The 22,100-nt window shown below is 32.9% G+C and overlaps 1 protein-coding gene across 1 annotated transcript in view; it reads left to right on the top strand.

Annotated features, from left to right (window-relative positions):
- Positions 1–221: 221 nt before the first annotated feature.
- Positions 222–22,100, top strand: part of LOC129224407 (elongation of very long chain fatty acids protein 7-like) — an 88,591-nt gene continuing 66,712 nt past the window's right edge. Inside the window, exon 1 of the mRNA XM_054858856.1 lies at positions 222–347. The gene's annotated coding sequence lies outside the window, so the exon portion shown is untranslated. The remainder of the gene's footprint in view (positions 348–22,100) is intronic.

Below are 22,100 nucleotides of genomic sequence, written 5' to 3'. Positions count from 1 at the left end.
CGAAAAGAGAAAAAAGAACCTTCGAAAAAGATAACAGCAAACAATGTTTCAAAACTTCAATCATGCTTTCCTAAGTTTAATTCGTCAGATACATTCTTCCTTTTTTTGAAAATCATTTGCTCGTTCTGAATCAAACGATTCGATTTGGCAGATGACGTCACAAGCCGCTTGTCCAATGAGAATGCGGTCGCAATGTTCGCGGTCCCGTTTCTCTGAGATGTTTGTTTCGAGCAGACGACAGTTCATCACAGTTTCCGCTCAACTAGTTCCAGAGAGAAAACATCCTCTCCGAGTTTTTGTTTTGGTGCAGGCAGCGCTTTGTTGTCCGAAGAGCGCATGACTGTTTGGTGAGTAATACATTGTTTTTTTTTATTTAGAAATTAATTTAAAAAGTATTTATCAGAAACTAAAAATTATGGGACATAACACCCTTATAAAAATTAATGGAATTAAGCCAATTTTTTTACAAAATCACCTTTATTTACATCATTTAATTATAAAATCAAAATTAGTAGTATTCTTGATCTCTAAACCATCTTTTTAGCAAAGCACAAATCATTTTTTCTTGTTGTGTGGCAATCAGATTTTCACTCAATGTCACAATGGCCTGCCTCTTCCGTGGAGAAATATCCATGGCTAACAAAAAGATAAAAAGTGACTGGATTGAGAAAAAACAGCAAAAATGTGTTAAAATTTGTAACACTTAAACAAAACCCAATATTTATGACAAAAAACGTAAGGTTATAGCGCCTAATCAACTGGCAGGCTAATCAGCTGTTATAAACAAAGATTGAACAACCTAAAAAATTCGAAAATTAAGAATTCCCAACTTGATTTAATTCGCACAAGGGTGTACGTCTGTCTTAATATTAGTGCTCTCATTGCTGGATGGAATCAAACGAATACTTGTTTCTCATTTTTGAGAGTGATGTAAAGTGTCAGGAGTCAAGTAGTTTAATTTTTAATTTTAGTTAACAAAAAAAAAGTTTCAACAATTTTGTGTAAAAGAATGACTGTAATTAAAAGGAACAAGCCGTTATTGATATCAATTTTTATTAAATTAATAGGAAAATCAGATATATTTTTAATAAGCGTAGTTTCATTCTTTGTTTTTAAATACAAATTTAGCATCGTAGAAAGAGGGGGGGGATTAGGATTTTTTAAATATTACATTTAAAAATTCAGTAATTTTTCGTTTTTTTTTTTTTTTTTTTTTTTAACTATAAAATGTCAAGAATTCTTAATGTTAAAACTCGAAATAGTAGTATGTAACTTTTTTTCCCCATTCATTTTCCATTTCACCCTTAAAAGTTACGCTTTTTTTTTTCTTTGATGATTATTACAATGGTCCCTGTTTTCGTACATTTTCACCCCTTCAAAATGAATTTCACTTTTCTCAAAATTGACAAGAAGTATTTTCCAGGCTTGAAAAAAAAAAAAAAAAAACCCTTAGCTGAAGCAAAAGTGCTTTCACAATTCATTATAATTCAGCTGATTCTAGATTCTAGAATTTAATGTTGAACTCAAACGTTTGTTTTTGCTATAATTATGAATAGGAATAAAATGAATACTTTTTTTACTTCAGCATTAGGATTAAACCAAAATGCCAAGCGTGAAAGATTGAAATAAACATTTTGTTAAATTTCACGCTATCGCAAGCAGCGTTTCTCAATCTTTTTTGACCAACTGGACAGGCAAAAATCTTTTTGAAAAAATTTCCGGACCGGTGAGGTTTTTCCTTTTATTATTATTTTTTTTAATTCATTTATTTATTTATTTTTAATCTCTCTTTTTTTTCATTTAATTATTTTTTTTCTTTCTTTTTTTTGTACTAAAACTTTTGGAGCGTCAAAAATTTATGAAAACACAAAATCGAACCGCTGAAGTTCCCCTCACTTTTGACCGTTTTCCTTTTTTACTATGTTTTATTATTTTTTTAAATAAATAAATTCATCAATAAATCAACTTTTGACTAGAGGAGAGCTATGGGAAAAGTTATCGGGCGCTTTTTTCTTTTTCACGAAATAAATAATTAAAATAATAATAATAGATAATAATAATAATAAAGTAAATAATAAAATAATAATAAATAGTAATAATAATAAAATAAATAATAAAAATAATAATAAATAATAATAATAATAAAATAAGTAATAAAATAATAATAACTAATAATAATAAAACAAAAAAAAACTTTACTTAATAGTTAAAAAAATGTAAAGAAAAATTTAAATGTAAACACAGCTTATTATTGTAATAACTATACACAAGTAAGTAATCATTTATGTAAAATCAGGAAATTTTGAAAATTAATCAAAGTTCACGCAAAAAAAATTCGAATGGGATATGTTTTTTTAGTAAGAAAGTTATCTTTCTATCGTGGTTTTTGTTCCTCATTAGCCAAAATTGGTTCATTTTCTGTCGTAATTAAAAGAAATTCCAGAATGTACGTCTGATTTACAGTGCTGGTCAAATTATTAGACTAAGACTGTTTTAAAAGCAAATTCTTTATTATTTACATAACTATAGACACATTAACGAACAGCGAAATAATTATCTAATATTTAGTATGCATTCCCCTGTTCTTGATGAGCATTTTAAGTCTTTTGGGCGTATTTTTCACAAGGTTTACAACATTTTTTAACACTTTTTAAAAAAGGAGGCAAAAAATTGTTTATACTCACTATTATTATATACTCACATACACATACTCACTAATTACCTAAATCTAACTTTAAACAAAACAGAACACTCTAATAAAAAGAACTAGTGAACCTGTTAAAGCTGATTGAGGTTATGTTCCTGGTAGGTAGATAAACAAAGAACATAAACAAAGCAGACAGTGCTGCCACCTGCAAACATTAAATTATGCTCAGAAAACGTAATAATCAATGTACAGTATGTACTGTATTTTAACAGTAAAATAAATAGTATTTTAGTACAAATAGTGTACAAAAAACAGAAAAAAAAACTTTTTAGTCTAATAATTTGGCCAGCACTGTAAATTCTTGTTGTTTCTTTAAAAAAGTCGCCCGTTAAGGTATGACGGGTGAAAATCACTTCTACATTGTGTCTTCATTCTCCTAAAATGAGTCTTCCCAGTAAAACAGTTAAGATACCGGATCCCGCTCAGTCTCGTCAAAATAAAGCATTTCCCAGCATGTGAAATATTATCGAAAAATATTATCAAATTATCATGCCGTGGAGCGAGCTTCATTGTTAATGACGTCAGGTGCGTTACTCGCTCATTCGCTCTTATATGTATGAGGATGAGTTGGTACAAACGAGTATTTATATCTCTTTGAGTCAGGGTTAGTTAGAAAGCGTCAAGCTTAAAAGATTTATTCGCACAATGTTTAATTTTTTATTTGACTTTATCTAAAAGAATACTTTGTAAAATAATTTAATCTTTCTTTCAATAACAATCCGTTATTGATAGTGACGTTTTTTTTAAATTCCTTATATGAATATATGAAAAACGGTTCGTTATTCGTTACAATTTAGAGATTCTAGCATTTACGTCCAGTTTTGTTCTTATTATGCGATAAAACAAAATAACCTTATTATTTATCTTTGAAGCAGGATTAAGTGCAAAACAACAAGCGTAAAGATTTAACTATTGACAACCTCACGGCTTTGCCCGTAGTTGAAAATTTAAAGGTCATTCAGTTCGCCTGTATATTTTTAAATAATGGATGATGAATTTCTCGTCAATTGGCTATGTTCATTCGCTCTCCCATTGAACGTCATAATAATTTCGTAATTTATTCGTCCATCTTATGATAATTTTGATCCGGAAAATGCTTTTAAAATTGAAATAGAAGAAGAACAAGATCGAATTTTCGAAAAATCGCTTCGAGGTGCACACCCCCATGCTACAAACTAACTTTGTGTCGAATTTCATGAAAATCGGCCGAACGGTCTAGGCGCTATGCGCGTCACAGAGATCCAGACATCCTACAGACATCCAGACAAAGAGACTTTGAGCTCTATTATTAGTAATAATAATAAAGAAGATAATGAACTCGGTATGTAAATCATAATTAAATTAACATTTCTTTTAGAACACAAATAACTTCCTTCATACATCCTCCCAGTACCCTGAAAAAAGGAGTGAGAAAAGTAGTACAGTAGAATGCCGAAATTTTCCAACTTGTCTAACAGGGCCGCCCAGCTCGAGTAAAACAAACGTTGGAATAAATTGACAAGAACTCTATAGTCTAGTAAACGAAGGCCAAAATAAGGGTGGAAAAAAAAAAAAAGAACATGTAGTTTTCTAAGAAGAATTCTAAGATAGCGGCACGAGCTCCCCTCAAAACGACTCTAACATCGGCGACTTTTAGTATGTTCGTTAGGAGACCTTTTTGTACATGTGTACCAATTTTTATTAATAAACGTTTATTTTTTACCCTCATTTTGGGTCTTCGTTTGCTGGACTATGGTGGAAGGAAAAAAACGCATGAAAAGGACACCTGACCACATATTTTTGTCTTTCTGCATTACTCGCCTCCTTCCTCCCCCACTTACCCTCTAATTTCAAGAAATAAAATCCTCCTAATAACCTGCACTACTTCAGACCGAAAAGTTGAAAGAATCACATCGAATGAATCCTCGAAGGGCCCCAAAAATGGAAAAGAGCGAAAAAAAGATCAGTTTTCCGAAAATTAACTAACTTTGAAATTTAATTTATCTTTAACTATTATAGATTCAATCAAAGTAAAAAACACTTTTCAAAGATATTTAAACGTTCTTTAAATCATCAAATAACAATTTTGTTGGCAAGTAAATAGTTTTTGAGACATAAAACAAAAACTGAAAACATGTACTTTAATTTCAAAATGGTCGTGCGAGCTCCTTCCCTCCCACCTGGCACTTAAAGTACCCTCACCCTGCTTTCCAGTTTCAATAAATCAAATCTCCATAATGACCTTCATTACTTCAGACTGAAAAGAGAAAGGATATTCACATCAAATCAATCACTGAAGAGGCTCCAAAAATAGAAAAGAACGAAAAAATGGTCAGTTTTTCAAAAATTCAAACTTTGAAATTTAATATCTTTGAAACTATTATAGCTACAATATAAACAAGAAGTTCTGTCTAGAACTAGACGAGGCTACTTTCCCTTATACTCATACAACTTTCTAGTACCTGATCAATATTCTCAAAAATAGCTAAAATCGCAAAAATTTCTAACATATTTTTAAAATACTTTAAGCTGATTTCTAGGAATAAAATATTCCTCACTCATCTAAAAAAATTAGATGCGTAAAAAAAAAAAAAAAACGAACAAATAAAATAGCAGCAACTTTTAAACAAAGCAGCTAATACACTTTTTTCCTTAAAAAAATCTTTAACAGCTTTTGAAACGAAAAAATAATAATTAAAATTAATAAGCTCATTAAAATAAATACATCATATCAAAAAAAAAAATCGTTTCTTTATCCCCTGTTGCCAAAAACATTTTTTTAAATGAATTAATGCACTTACTAAAACAAAAAAAAAAAAAAACAATAAAATGTCAACTTAAAGAAATAATTTTTTTTTGTCAAAACAAAAATCGTCTGCGCATATCTTTATGTAGAAACATAAATGACTTCGAGTTTATTCGGAACTCCAGCGCTCGAATACGCTACCTTGCGGTGATTTATAAAACTGCGTCTGCACCTAAAACATTGCCACGTTGCGCATCACGTGTGTCCTGTTGACGTAAACACAGGCAGTTTGTTCTGAGTATTTATTAACGCAATCGATGTGTCTTAGTTTGCTTTCAGCTACAGAAATTAATTCGTCCCTTAGTAGTATTCTCGAGCTTCTCAAAATAATGTTAGTTTTTCTTATTTCTTTCAAAAAAGTATTAAATGGTGGAAGCGTAAACAAGAAAAGTCTGGATTAACAAAATTGGATAACGTAATACCAGGTAAAATTTTTTATTGTTTTGTATGAATTTGTAAGAATATGAGTTTTTTTTAATCTTAAATTAATTTAAACTAATCATATTTTACAGCAGCATTTAGTTGGAATGGACAGTATGCAAAATATTTTCTTGAATTTATTATCGTAGAACAAAATGAAAAATGTTTAACCGAGAAAGAATTTACTTTATTCCTTTTATTCTCAGCTGAAAGGTTTCGCCAAATTTGTTTAGGGGTTATAGTAGTTTGAGTATTGTGGAAGCAAAGTAGCCTTGGCGAGTTTTCGCATTTTTAGTTAAACCATTTTTAATTTTTATCATGAGTGGAATAAAATGATAGTAAGATTACAGAATTCGATAAGCAAAAAGAAATAATGGTCAATCAACTGAAAAGAAAACTACCACCATATATAAACTGTGAGTACACATTTTATTTATTTTGTTCTGAGTGAATTTGAATCAGTTTTTCAATTCGATGGAAAAAAAAACGAACTTAACAACATTGACTGGACACTTTTCCTTAACCTAATTCCACATAAATGATTTAAATAACCTTTGTTACTACAGTATCCTACTGAAATAGACAGTATGCAAATAAATTTTCTTGAAAATATTTATCGCAGAACAGATTGAAAAATCCAGAAAGAACGTTAAGAATTTGAACAATAAAAAATAAAAGTTCGCCAAAAATCTGTTTATAGGCTTATGGTTTTAAAATTATGTGAAAGAATAATGTATCTTGACAAGATTTCGCATATCAGGTAAATCATTTCCATGACGAATGAATTAAATGCATGATTTCTTTGGATATCCAATCATATAGTCATAGAAATAAATTATCTAGTGTTAAACGTTACTCTTGACAGTCTGCCACGTATGTGCACTATGTGACAAAAATGTCAACAAATGCTGGAAATGTCACGAAACTGAACTTAATATGTACTAATGTATAGAAAAAACGGTACAAAATGAAAATGCCGTTCGAAGCGAACCAAAAATTTATGAATTCCGAATTCAACATCGTGAAAATGGCTGCTTCAGAACAACTTACTGTGTGTTCTGCATTAATTGTTTACTTTCGTAATACTTTTTGGTTTCTAATCTCTTTCTATATGGGTCAGAATAACCAAAAGACTTTGAAAAATCTTTTCAAATGAATAAAGCGAAAAAATCATACATACGAACAAAAATCACAACACTTTTAGCATTTTCTTCGTTACCACATGCGTTTGTTTTAGTTTTCAATTCCGCCATTAGACAGTGACTGCAGTGCCCCCTATAGTTCGTTGGAGTTGCGAATTCGCCGATAACTGAATACCTAAATTTAAACTTTAGCGTGAAAATAAAAACAAGTCATATCAACAATAAGTATTTCACAGTTAAAACCATAGCTGCGGAGTCGGAGTCAATCTCGTTTTGACATAAAGGAGTCGGAGTCGAATATCCAAGAATCGGAATTAGTCATTTGTCCTCCGTGTATAAATTTTTGCCAAAGCTACGAAGTCAGAGTTGAAGTCGGGGAGTCGGAGTCCGATTAATTGTCGGGCACAGGAGTCAGAGTCGGAGTCAGGTGCCTCTAAATTCTCGGAGTCGGAGTCTGGAGTTTGGCGTCAAGAGCTATTTCCAACAAAATTTGTTTGAAGTAAATCCGTCCTCAAGTACGGAATCTACCTTGACTTTCAGTTTCCCCGTAGGCGCTAATGTTGAGATATTTGAACTGTTCAAAATTGAAAGGAAAATTGTTCAAATCAAAAAGATAATTTATATACAAGTTTTTCATCAAAAGTTTTTTCCTACAAAGTTTGTTTGAAGCAAATTCGCCTCACAGTTCAGAATTGCCTTGAATTTCCCTGTAGGCGCTAATGTTAAGTTTTTTTGAACTGTTCAAAATTGAACAAAAAATAGTTCAAATCAAAAAGTAAAATATGGGAATGAGGTGTCCTTGCCGAGATCTTTCGAACAAAAAAAAATTTTTTCGAATCGGACTATTCATACAAAAGTTATTAGGGGGGGGGGGGGGGTACAGACAGATCGACAGACATTTTTCCTCATCTCAGTACCCTACTTTCCAATTTTTAATTTTTCTATATTTATTTAATTATTTTATTTATTTTTGACTTTTTTTGTTTTTCGCGATATTTTTAAGATGCATTAAGCCTTCTTTCATGCTTTTTTCTTCTTTTTCTGATTTTTACTGGGAAAGTAGGCTAAAAAATAAAAAAAAAGCTTTTTAAAGATAATTTTACGCTCTTTAATTCATCAAATATTAGGTTTGTTCGCAAGTGAATAGTTTTTGAGATATTCGACGAAAACTAAAAAAACACACCTATATATGTATATATATATATATATATATATATATATATATATATATATATATATATATATATATATATATATATATATATATATATATATATATATATATATATATATATATATGTATAAAATCCTAGGTGGCTGCGAGCTCCCCCCTACCACCGGGGACTTTTAGTATGCTTATCACGAGCCTTTTCTGTACGTGTGTGCCAATTTTCAAAACTACACGTTTTTTTTATTTTTTTCAAACCGTTCATTAACTAGACTAAGAATAATTGTATGAAAATATATTTTTCATGCAGAACATTTATGTTTCAATCAAATCTAATGTTGAAAAGGTGTGTTTTAAAAAATGTTTGGGCGATTTGTCACTCCTTCAGGGAATTCTGATTTAGAACAGGCAGGTTAATGAGAGGAGTAGTATTTTCAGGTAATTGAACAGTTTGGCTAATGAAAGTTCGGAAGTTCGGATTTTATGAGTTCTTTGCTATATTTTAATAAATGCAAGCTTTTTTTTTTTATATATATTGAAAGGTTAAAAAAAGGATGATGTTTTAAAGGAGTATTTAAATCAAATTGTGGAATTTATTTGTCATACAATCGAGTAAAAAAAATCTAGAGAAAAACAGCAACAGATTGGAAAGGATAAGCTATCCTTAATTGCTTTTTTTTTAATTACGAAAACAGACACAAACTTTAGGGAGAATAGGCCATAGAAGTCAAATTATTATATAGCTGGGCCACTCATTTCTTATCTGGTGGCATATACACCTCATCATTCATGCTCTTGTTGTAGTAATTTGAATCGGGTCAAGCGATCAAGTTCACGAAGGTTAAAGTGAGCATCATCACATTGAAGCACTTTCAAACTGAAGGTTGAGGTTTCTCTGCTGTTCCGCAGGAGTGTCCACAAAAGAGGGATTTTGGCGTAAGTCGCGCGATCCAAATTTTTGGGGGGATTTTTTTTTTTCATTTCCTTAAATTATTTTATTGCTTTATTTTTAATTTAAATTATTTATTTTATTTCATTATATTTCTTCTGTTTATATTTTATTTCATTTATTTAATTAGTTTATGTGTATGTGTGTATGTGTGTGTTTTTATGTCATTGGCGTAGTACAGAACTTTTCTGATAAAATAAAAATAATAATAATAATTTAAAATAAATAAATATACAAACAAATAAAAGATATTACAAAAAATAAATAAAAATGAAAAAAGAGAGCTAAAAAATAAAAAATAAGAAAAAGGGAAAGAGGATTGAGAAAAATTGGGGGGGAGGTGGATTTGCGCCATTGAACTTGGGGGGAGGGGGCACCCCTGCAGTTCTGTGGGCACTGATGATGAGTAACCTTCCCAGAGAAGCGTTATAAATGACAGAATGACCTAACCTGCATTTTGGTATTAGAGTACTTCGGTCTCCTGTTTTACTTAAAGTGCCATGCCAAAAAAGAGAAAAGATGACGACATGATCTCACGCTTAGTGGTGTGGAGAAAGTTCTGAAGTCCAAAAATAAGACGTTTTGTGCATATCTAAAGGTACACTACTCTTGATTATCCGTGCTAATTAATGCAAGGGTGCACACGAATAATCGAAAAAACACGGAAAATCTGAAAATGACCAAGCACGCAGAAAAGTGTATTTGGAGGCTATAAGTAAAGTACACGGTGGTATCTTTATTTTTTACATATAATAAAGCTGAAAGTATCTCTGTCTGGATGTCCCGGAGGATGTCTGGATGTCTGTAGGATCTCTAGATCTCTGTGACGCGCATAGCGCCTAGACCGTTCGGCCGATTTTCATGAAATGTGGCATAAAGTTAGGTTGTAGCATGGGGGGTGTGAACCTCGAAGCGATTTTTCAAAAATTCGATATGGTTCTTTTTGTCTATTCCAATTTTAAGAACAAAATTATCATAAGATGGACGAGTAAATTACGAAATTATCATAACGTGTAACCGGAAGATGTTTTTACAGAATATCATAGCAGACAGTCTATATTTTATGCCCTTAACAAAAGTACAGCCCGACTCGGTTAGGAAAGTAAACAAAAACTTTAATTTCTAAAAATTTTAGTGAAAAATAAACACCCAATTTTGACTTAATTTCACAGAGTAAGAAAATGACAAATGTTGAAATCATTCAATGAAACAGGATTTTAGATGGAGCTACATGCCTCCCTTTCCCTTATTCAAAAGTTTGTTTTACTAAATTTCATCGCATTCAAATACAGTAACAGTAAAACAGAGACTTAGCGTGAAAAGCGTCGAAAGCAAAAGCGAGAGGATCCAACAATGTCTAAGTTCCGACTAGCCTGCACCAAAGGAAATGCAACAGGTGAGATTTTTACTGCTGTCCTTTGATAGAACAGTTATCTGACTTGGAGTAAAGTAGGCTTAAAACAATTTTCGTCAAACTTTTGGATTTTCGTTTTTGTCCGGTTTCTACTGATCAAATACTCCTATGTGCGTCGGTGGCCAGTCGGGAGATTTTTGAGATGCAGAACATTTTTCTGCGCCCATGTCGTATTATGCGGCATGTAAAAGATCTCTTGGGGTATTCGTTTTGCTTTGGATGCCCTCGGCAAAACTAAATCCCTGGAGCAGTTTTGCATCGAAGAGGGCCCAGATTCCAACCTCCATTTTGTCGGAAACTAGGCATCAAAATTATCTGTGCCGTTGACATCCGCGCCTTATTGGTGGCACAGGAAAGACTGAATGACGAATGCGGGGATAACACTACGTCTGTAAAGGGGGCTGAATAGTCTAACGCCATTAGAAAGAAAAAAACTTTGTGCTTAACATCTTATTGGATACTAGCTGCGTAGCCCGGCTTTGCACGGTTTACCTCAAAAATACAAGTTATGTCAAGTGACGCGTGTTCAACAACCAGGCTTGAACAAAAAAAAAAAAAAAATCAGTAAAATTTTGCGGCAGATTGCGGAAAAATAACTAAAAAGGAAACATGTTAAAGGAAACTTTCCTATCAATGATTTTCTTCACGCTATAAATTTTAATAAAAACATTGTTGCGGAAAGTTGAGATGAAGTATTGAATAATAATTTGAATGGAGGAAAGTCTTCGAGAAATAGGGATTTTATGTCGAAATCTAAGTGTCATAATTAATAGTTTTTAATTCGCAACTCCAGCGCTCGAATACGCTACCTTGCGGTGATTTACAAAAGTGCCGAAAAAACTAAAACATTGCCACATTGCATTCAACGTGTGTCTGTTGACGTAAACACAGGCAGTTCTGAGTATTTATTAACGCAATCGATGAGTCTCAGATTGCTTTCAGCTACAGAAATTGTTTCGTCCCTTAATAGTATTCTCGATAGCTTCTCAAAATAATGTTAGTTTTCCTTATTTCCTTCTAAAAATAAATTGATTGAGAAATGGTGAAAGCGTTAACACAAGAAAACTCTGGGTTAACAAACTTGGATAACGTTATACCAGGTAAAAAATTTTATTGTTTTCTGTAAATTTGCAAGAATATGGGGGTTTTTTTTTTGAGCAATCACGATTGCTTATTGTTCTCACTTGACTGTTTTGATGTCTTATGATTTTATTTTCGCCCCGCCTCCCTCTGCAGCACCACCGTCGGCCGGCCTCACGATGCTGCTCTTCTAGAGAAAACCATCTTCAGGTTGCGTCCAATCCTACACACACACATACATACATACACACACCTACACACACACACGCACATACACGCACACACACCTACACACACATACGCACACATACACGCACACTAACAAACACATACACACAAACACACCTACACATACACACAGCTACTCACATACACACAAACACACCTACACATACACACAAACACACCTACACATACACACAACTACTCACATACACACAAACACACATGCCTACACACATACACATGCCCCTCACACACAAACATACGCCCCCCTCCCCACACACACTCACACAAACACGCACGCCTACATACACACACACACTCGTGATTGCGAAAAACATAATTTGAATTCAAGATTTCAAAATTCAAACTAATTAATTTATTTAAATATTAAATTAATTTAACTAACCATATTTTACAGCAGCATTTAGTTGGAATAGACAGTATTCAAAATATTTTCTTGAATTATTATCGTAGAACGAAATGAAAAATGTTTAACCGAGAAAGATTTTTTTTTTATTGCTTTTTATTCTCAGCTGAAAGGTTTCGCCAAATTTGTTTAGTGTTATAGTTTTAGTATTGTGCGAGCAAAGTACCCTTGGCGAGATTCCGCATGTTAGTTAAACCATTTTTAATTTTTATCATGAGTGGAATAAAATGGTAGCAAGATTAACAGAATTCGATAAGTAAAAAGAAATAATGGCAGATGAACTGAAAAGAAAACTACCACCATATATCCGTGAAAACTTTGTTGATGATTTGCATAGCATGACATAATTAAATCATAACTCAGAAATTAGAAACATTCGAAACACAAAAGTTTTAAATTAACCGATTCGGAGTTTGAGAAAAATAACTCAGCTAAAAATGCAAAACAATGAGCGCTAGCCAAGCAAGGCAAAGAAGTATCATCTTCTTTTGATAATAATTCGTAATGTCATATAATTAAATTTTCTAGCATTTAATGTTATTCTTGTCAGTCTTATGGCCACAATGAAAATGTAGTTTCATCAAGAAATGATAAATATCGTATTCAACATCGTGGAACTGGCTGCTTAGAACTACGAATTACATAATTTGCATCAATTTCTGACGTTTAGTAATGCTTCTTGAATTCTCATTTCTTTATACGTGGGTCAGAATATCAACAAGACTTTGAAAATTAATTTAAAAAGAATAAAGTGGAAAAATCATGCATACGAACAAAATTTACTAGGCTTATTAGCATTTTCTTCGTTACCACGTGCGTTTGTTTTACCTTTTTCGTCCGCCATTAGAAAGTGGCTACAGTGCCCCTTATAGTTCGTTGGAGTTGCGAATTGATATCTCCACTAATTATTATTGGAGGATTATGTTAAATAGTCAAACATAAAGACGGGAACACTACGAATCCATCGATTCCTGGTTCGATGGTCAGCGCACTGTCGTTCGGGAGAAGAAACTTGGACATAGATACATGGATAACTACATAGATACATAAGTACATACATAGATACATAAGCTCAGTTTTTAATTATATAAGATTGACAACGTATACTATTTGCATCTCGCCATTTGTCATTCAATGTAACTTTGTGAGCCTCAGTCACAATTTATCTACTATAAACTGCCCCATTCACAGTTTAAAACTTTTATTGTATTTTTTGATGTAGAATGGTAGAAATACTCCTAAACTGCTGTATAGTTATCACAAACTAAGAAATCATAATTGATAAATCCATTAAAATGAATTATTAACCTGGTTTAAGTCTATCTTGCCGCTCAGAGGGTCATGAATGATATGCAAAATAAATCATTTTGATGAAAGTAGTTCAACCTTAATGCAATTAAATTTCTAAATGTTTAAAAAAAAAAGGTTTATTTTATAGCTCTACATGATTAACTGTAATACTGCCTAAAATAGCACAATGCAAAGAGAGCACTTGCAACACCTTCAAAACTAGCTTTCGAGTCGCAAGAACTTCAGAATTATTTTATGATTCAGTTTTTCCCTGACTGTGGTCCGCCGACCCTTTGTCGGGTCTGCTGCAAACATAAAAAAAAAAAATAATAATAATAATAATTTGAATTTTGACATCTTGAATTCAAATTATGTTTTTCGCAATCAAGAGTGTGTTTATGTAGGCGTGTATGTTTGTGTGTGGGGGTATATGTTTGTGTATAGGGGTTATGTGTATGTGTGTGTAGGCATGTGTGTTTGTGTCTGTGCTGGCATAAGTGTGTGGGTAGTTGTGTGTATGAATGTGAGTGGGGGGATAAATGTATGTGTGTGCAGGTATATGTGTTTGTGTCTGTGTGCAGGCATGAATGTGTGGGTAGTTGTGTGTATGTTTTTGTGTGTGTATGTGTGGGTGTGTGTATGTATGCGTGTGTGTGTATATGTGTGTAGGTGTGTGTAGGTGTATGTGTGTAGGTGTATGTGTGTGTATGTGTTTGTGTGTGTGTGTAGTTATGTATGTATGTGTGTGTATGTGTTTGTGTGTGTGTGTAGTTATGTATGTATGTGTGTGTATGTGTTTGTGTGTGTGTGTAGTTATGTATGTATGCGCGTGTGTGTAGGACATGGATGCAACCTAGAGACGGCTTTCGCTATAGGAGCAGCATTGTGAGGAGCCCGTCGACGGTGATGGTGCGGAGCGTGGCGGTGGGAAAAATCAAAGGAACGTCAAAAACAGTCAAGTGGGAACAATAAGCAATCGTGATTGCTCAAAAAAAAAATCAAAATGTTAATTGATATTGAATTATGCAATACAATTGTATTATGAAAACAAAAACATGCCAAACTCTCGTTAAAAAAGCAAATCCAATTCCTCCATTTGACACAACTTACCTCTGTGAACCCGCATTTTCAATCTATACCAGCCACCAAAAATAAAAAAAACGAAGCGATCTAGATGCTAAACTAAACATTCGACTCCAGATACAAAAAAAAAAGATATTAAAATAAACTCAATGCATAAAAATTGTGCCAGCTAAAAAAAAAAAACGTGTCATTATTCCAATTAATTCGATGCTAAATTTTGAGCTTTAATGGATTTGCTAACACATTGATTTTTTTTCTGTCCAATTTGATTTTTGCACCCCAGAAACTCTAATCTAAGTTCAGCATTGTAAACTACCTACCGTTTTTTAAATCGCAATGTTTCCTTTAATCAGCAATATTTAATTTAACTAAGTTTAATTAATCCCAAGTATCTATTCACTCCAATAGCAGGGGATTGCACTGAATGGGCACCCGCACCTTTGAAAGGGTCCGCTGTCTAGAGTTTGGAGGATGGATACAGTTTGGACTGCCCTTATGATGCAATGAGCTGTGTACAATGTTGCTAACTTTTTTTTTTTTTGCAAAGTAAATACGTAATAGAAAACTTATTTCATAACCTTACCAGACAAATGCAGCACTGGGCCCTCTAGATTTTTTTTTAAGTCAAAGGTACTAAAAAACTTGAAGTGGCCCAAAGCTACCCTGATTGACGTTACTAAATTAAATTATTGTCACAACTAATGTGCCAACAAATTTTGAAATTTTAAAATACCACCGTGACGAAGAAGAGAGTGACTTATCGGTTTTAGGGATGATGTGGTTAACAAAAAGAAAAAAAAAACTATTGCAGGAAAAGGGGACAAAAAATAAGAAGCTATTTCGAGCATGGAACACGTTAGTTTCGCTTCAGTGCAGTATGAGAGCAAGATTGTTACATTTTGGAACACTCGTTTTCCACACGTGTGTGACCGAGCAGGCAGACGATTTCCTCTCACCGTTCGAAACTGACGATCCGAAATAAGATTACGTTATGTCGGTTCAGGAGCGGGGCTTTAATTTTCAGATTATTCGTCACTTTTACTAGCTCGGTTCATTTGAATTCATCCACTTCCTAGGAAACTGAAAGTTTTTTTTTTTTTAAATAACTTAACCTTCAACTTGAACTGAGACGCAATGGGATGGGAGTAGTCTAGTGAACTTTCGGTGACGGAAAATGAGTGGATTTCTTCTTTTTCGGAATTTCTCTAAAATGCTTACTTTAGCGAAAGTATTAGGCCTACCAAAAAATTGTGTTCTTTTGTAAATATGAAGAAAATGGCGAAGTTTATAATAGAAATTCGAAAAAAATGTCACTTTTTGAGAAGTCTCTGGATATTTTTTTGCTGTATATTGTAATACAAGCATTTCTGTGTGGGTTTATTTATTTATTTATTTTTTTTTTATTTTATTTTATTTTATTTTATTTTATTTTTTTTTTTTATTTTTTTATTTTTTTGCAATATTCGCGTGACGGCAGCTTGTTTGAATTATGTTTGTTTTAAACAGTTTTGATTCAATAAAGCAAAACTGTGTAGTTATTTTTTTAATGTGGAACCCTACATGCAATTTAAGAAAAATTTATTTAATTTTTTGTGAAACAAGATAATTTTTAGTGAGCAAGAATCCGTGAGCGCAGACTTACATCATAGTGTAAAGGCCCAAAAGTTTTCTGCGTTCACAGGTTCGCTATTATTTAAGATGAGTCGCGCTGATTTTGGCAGGAAACAGGTAACAAAAGATGACTCAAAACTAAACATTTCAAATTCCATGTCAAGTGACTTCGTTGTGTCCATCCGACCAACTCCGATTCGTACAAAATTTTAGAGAAATGCACACATGCCTTTGAAACTAACCTACAAATTTTCAGCTTCAATTACCCAAACCCTGGGGATCTAGGATCAATTGAAAAAAAAGGCTCCAAAATGGCGGATCAGCTTTGTGAAACAAATTGTCATATTTAGGCTGAAAGTATGTCTGCACCTTTGTAGAACGTCCTCCAAATCGGAAATGGTTGAATGGGGACCACCATGTTACGTGACATGGAATGAGTCTATGATATGTAGTTTTTGCAGCAATTTTAAGAGCACCTTTGCTACCTGTTTTCTGCCAAAGCCAGCGTGACTCAGCTTAAATAATATTGAACCGTTCTTACCTGCTGTAATGTGCTTACGAAGAGAAATTTTGGGCCTTCATATTATGACGTAGTTCTGGCACTCATGGACTATAAGGTATCCTTAAAAAAAAGTATCCCGTTCACTCAAAATATACATTCTATGATTATTGAAAGAAGTTAATCGTAAAATAGGTTAGATAAAAATGGAACAACGTTTAAAAGCACAAAAAGGATAAAAAGTTTTTAAAAACGCAGACATGTTTCGGAGGCAATAGCCTCCTTCCTCAGCGCGAAATGAACAAATGGATGAATCAAGGTCAAGAGAGAGTTTAAATGGTCTGCGTTTTTAAAAACTTTTTATCCTTTTTGTGCTTTTAAACGCTGTTCCATTTTTATCTAATTTACCTTGCACAAAGCTATCGCTATTCAATTTAATCGTAGTTTTAAAAAGCAATTACAAAATTCAAATTTTAACTTATCCTCTTTGAAAAATGTATTTGCAGTTAATTGTGAAAAACAGGTAGTAACTAAAAAAGACACTCTTTTTTCAATGTCATAAAACAAACTATAGTCCTTGGAATTCGCACCTCATTGATCCAATGTTAACGCTACCCGTGACTAAACGCCTGGTTTCCTAGGAGGGAAAGCGCCGAACTTCGGCGTTGCGCCACGCTCCGGACATGCGCGCGCGAGCCAAATCGGTCGGCGCACATGTCCGGGAGCATAGCGCAATGTCGAAGATCGGCGATTTCCCTCCTAGGAAACCAGGTCATATAGAGCGCAGAAGTTTCGCGACATTATCTCCCCGTCTCACTCATTTTGCTTGACTTTTCCCAAGAAAATTTTCAATAAAAGTGTGCAACTCCCTCCCTCCTCTTCTTGTCAGTCCCCCCCCCCCCCCAAAAAAAACTCATTTTACTAAAAGAAGGCTAAAAACTCGCTGAAGTAACACGCGTAAGCGACAACTGGTTAGTCAGATACTCTTGATTCAGTTATTTTGCGTGTTTGATTCAAATATCCGGCAGTTTTTCAATGTTAAAGCTGTATTTAGATAAGATAAGATAAAATTTATTAACAAACAAAATACACATACATAACAGTAAGCAAAATTAAAAAAGTAAAGTTAAAAAAACTTACAAATTATGAAACATAAATTTTAAACTTCATAACAAAATATTAAGAAAATCTTGACTATAGTTCAACACGAGTTAGTATTAAATTCAACACTAAAGAGCGCCAAAGGCACTGTCCGCAGTGTTTTTTAATTGGTTTAGTATGGAGTACAAACACAAATATGTATTAACAGAAATATTTACGAATTAATTTTACACAAGTAGTAAAAATTTTACACAGAACAATTATTGGACTGTTTGACTCCAGAAAAAAAAAATACAATAACTCGCATTGAAACATTCAATAGTATAAAAATTACAATACAAAATCCCCCCCGGTTGGCAAGTCAGTATATTTTATCAGCTAAAAGTTAATTGTTGATAGAATGTCATTATTTTGTATATATTCATTGACCCCTTGTTTATATTTTTTAAAGTTCTTCTCATTCCTAACATCTTCCGTTAGTTCATTAAACAGCCGCGGTGCCAAGTAAAAGAATTGCTTTTTAATAATCGTTTTATTTGGTTTTATGACTTTATATTGTTTACCTGAAATTCGAGTATTATATTGTTTTTCATTAATTTCAAAACAGTTATTGTTGTTATGCAAAAAATACAATATTCTCTGTGCATATATTTCTCTGATATTATAGATTTTCTCTGACTTTTGTAAAATAGTATCGTTTTTATTAAGTTCTTGTTTAGATCCATAAATTATTTTCAAAATTTTTGCATAAGTTCTATTTAAATTGGTAAGATTTGTTTCATAATCACCTCCCCATGCACAAATACAATACGTAATTATTGAATTTATCCAAGCATAAAATAAACATCTAAGAAACTTTTTCCCAACTATATTTCTCAATAGATAGAGTCAATGTATTCTACCTCTTAATTTCTTCACAAGTTTATCAGTATGGCATTTCCATTTTAAATTTTCGCTAAAAGTTATACCTAAATAATTTATATTTTCGACTCTTTCTATGGTAGGGCAGTTACAGTTATTTGTGCAGTCACATGTTGGTTCGTAAAATTTTATGCCTAAATCAATTTTATTAATTCCATTCTTTTTTAAATCCAACTTTATGTATTTTGTTTTATTTATATTAAGAGATAACATATTGTCAGTTAACCATTTATTTATAGCAGTTAAATCAAGTTCCATTTGGTTTTTTATATCATTAATGCTCTTTGCAGAATATGTTAATGCTTATCATCTGCATATAGAGTAATTGTACCGTATAATTTAATGTATGACATGTCATTAATATATATTAAAAAAAGTAATGGACCTAAAATTGATCCCTGAGGGACTCCCGTTTTTGTTGTTTTATATTTGCTTATACAGTTATTTAGTTTTGTTGCTTGTTTTCTGTCCGTGAGATAGGATAATATCCATTTGTAAGGTATTCCTCTTATTCCAACATTGTATAACTTTTTTATCAAAATCTTTATGCTTACACTGTCAAATGCTTTACGTAAATTCAAGAATACTGCAGAAGTTTCGTAGTTTTCGTTAATGTTCGCATAAATTTCACCTGCTAATTTTAATACAGCTTTTTCAGTATTTCTGTTTTGCCTAAATCCGCATTGTGCGTTATGGAAAAAATCATATTTTTCTAAGAAATTCATCAACTGAGAGCTATAACATTTTTCCAATAATTTTGAGAAAATTGGTAGAACTGAGATAGGTCTGAAATTATTACAGTCATCTTTAGCACCTGATTTGTGTATCGGTGTAATTATTGCTTTTTTTAGATCTTCTATGAATTCCCCTCTTTGTAGACTAATATTGATGATTTTTGTCACAATTTCTATATGATAATTAGCAATTATCTTAAGTGCATTACTTGTAATTCCGTCATGTCCCGGGTTTTGTCATTTTGCATATTATCAATAATATTTTTAACCTTACTTATTTCCATTGGGTAAATATACATAGAATTTGTTTGGTGTGTTATGTTATTATCATAGTTTGATGCTTTATCGCCGTTTATTTCCACACAACAATTTATAAAAAAGTCATTAAATTTTTCAACTAGTTCATTGCTATTATCTACATCGATGGAATTCTTATTCTTAATCCCTGTAATATCTTTAAAAATATTCCATTGTTTTCTTCCATCTTTTCCAGCATAGACAAATTTTTTATGAAAAAAATCCTCTTTTTCTTTTTTAATCAACTTTTTTAATTGTTTATTGTATTCTTTATAATTATTTTTATATTCCTTATTATAAGGAAATTGTTTTGTTTTTTTATATAATTTTTCTCTTTTATTGATCATATTTACTAACTCTTGTGTAATCCATTATTTTTTTAATTTATTAGCTTTTTTTATCTTGTTTTTTTTCCATGAATTCCTTAATTTTACTGATAAAAGTATTATAAATCTCATTTATCTCCATGTTTTCATCTATTAAGCTAGAGAAATTAATTTCTTTAATATCCTGTTCAAAAGTTCTATAATCGATGAATGTTTTAATTATTTGCTCGCTACTCCGATTACGTTTCAAATGTTTTTCGGTTTGGTGTCAAAATGTCGCCACCGAAATGTCGCCGGGCCAAAATGTCGCCGGGCCAAAATGTCGCCGGGCCAAAATGTCGCCGGGCCAAAATGTCGCCGGACCAAAATGTCGCCAGGCCAAAATGTCGCCGGTCCAAAATGTCGCCGGGCCAAAATATTGCCGATCCAAAATGTCGCCGGGACAAAATGTCGCCTGTCCAAAATGTCGCCGGTCCAAAATGTCGCCGGTCCAAAATGTCGTCGGTCCAAAATGTCGCCGGCCCAAAATGTCGCCGGTCCAAAATGTCGACGGGCCAAAATATTGCCGATCCAAAATGTCGACGGTCCAAAATGTCGCCGGGCTGAAACGTCGCCTGTCCAAAATGTCGTCGGGCCAAAATGTCGCCCGTCCAAAATGTCGCCTGTCCAAAATGTTGTAGATTCAAAATTCGTTTATTCAGTTGGTAAGAAAAATTTAAATGTACAAAAATGATGTTTAACACCAAATTTGCAGAATAAATGGTTACTGCCTTTAATGAATGTCTCCGTTAAAAATGGGACTGGACTAACTGAGTTTCATGATAAATTCTAAAAAGATTATTCTGTTTTGATTCGCAACTCTCGGCTGTTTTTCAGAAAACAAATAGAATACAAGCGTTACGTTATCTTATTTCTTGTGACTCGCTATCTACCAACTGTAAAACGTTCTGACGACGCTCAGTTCTGACGTTCGCTAAATTATTTTAAACTTTCCTTCAAGAATAGTGTGCGTTTGTAAGTGACCGATTTTTTGGGGACATTCTACGTCAAAACCTGTTGTAAGAATTCGAACGATACCCGCAAGTACCCATATATGATTTAGGGCTGCGTGGTTTTTTGCGTCAATTCGTTCAAGATAGTGGAGTAACTGAACGTTTTCATCGATATGCGTGACTGTCATTGCTCAAAAAATGATGAACGGAATCAAATAAAATGTTAGGAAGCAGCAGGGGGACAGATTTTGGACTCAATAACACCAGAGGGTGGAGCAATCGAATGTTTTTCCTTTTTTTTTTTATTATCTGTGATTGATATATCTCAAAAAGTAATACAGTAGACCCTCGTTTTCAGCGGGTTTATTTTACGCGGTTTCGATTATACGCGGTTGAAGATTTGACACCTTTATTTTATTTACGCAGATGAGTTTCGGTTTTACGCAGATGCGGCAATGCAAACAGGTAACATTTTCCTCTCTTTCAAAACCCAAGCTCCTAAAGATTGCAGATTACACGTAACTAACTGCATTTTCGCGGGCTAATAATCGAACTTGGGTCCTTGGAGACATTTTATGCGATTGGTTCCAGAGCTTTTTCTATCAGAAGTAAAGTGATTAAACTCACACAGTTCAGAACTCACTGGAAGAAGAGCTTTTAGGAGTGACAAAGGAGGTCAAAACCAACGCGGATACCGACTCCGGTGACACACAACCAAAAACGCTCACATTGAAAATTTTCGAACCATCCGTAGACAATAGGAATGATCTTTCTGATTTGTTAGTGAAAGAAGATTCTATCATGGAAATGACGCAAGTGATCATGGATGAGTTAATGCTAAGCAAAGAATTGGAGGAAAAATTCGTAATGACTACCAAAAAACTATCATAGTCAGCTCTTCTTCATAAACAGAACACGAAATTAGTTTG

Source organism: Uloborus diversus, chromosome 6 (genome assembly GCF_026930045.1).
Source record: "Uloborus diversus isolate 005 chromosome 6, Udiv.v.3.1, whole genome shotgun sequence".
Taxonomy (NCBI): Eukaryota; Metazoa; Arthropoda; class Arachnida; order Araneae; family Uloboridae; genus Uloborus; species Uloborus diversus.
The sequence above is the reverse complement of the archived record's forward strand: the minus strand, read 5'-3'. Positions and strand labels throughout refer to the sequence as shown.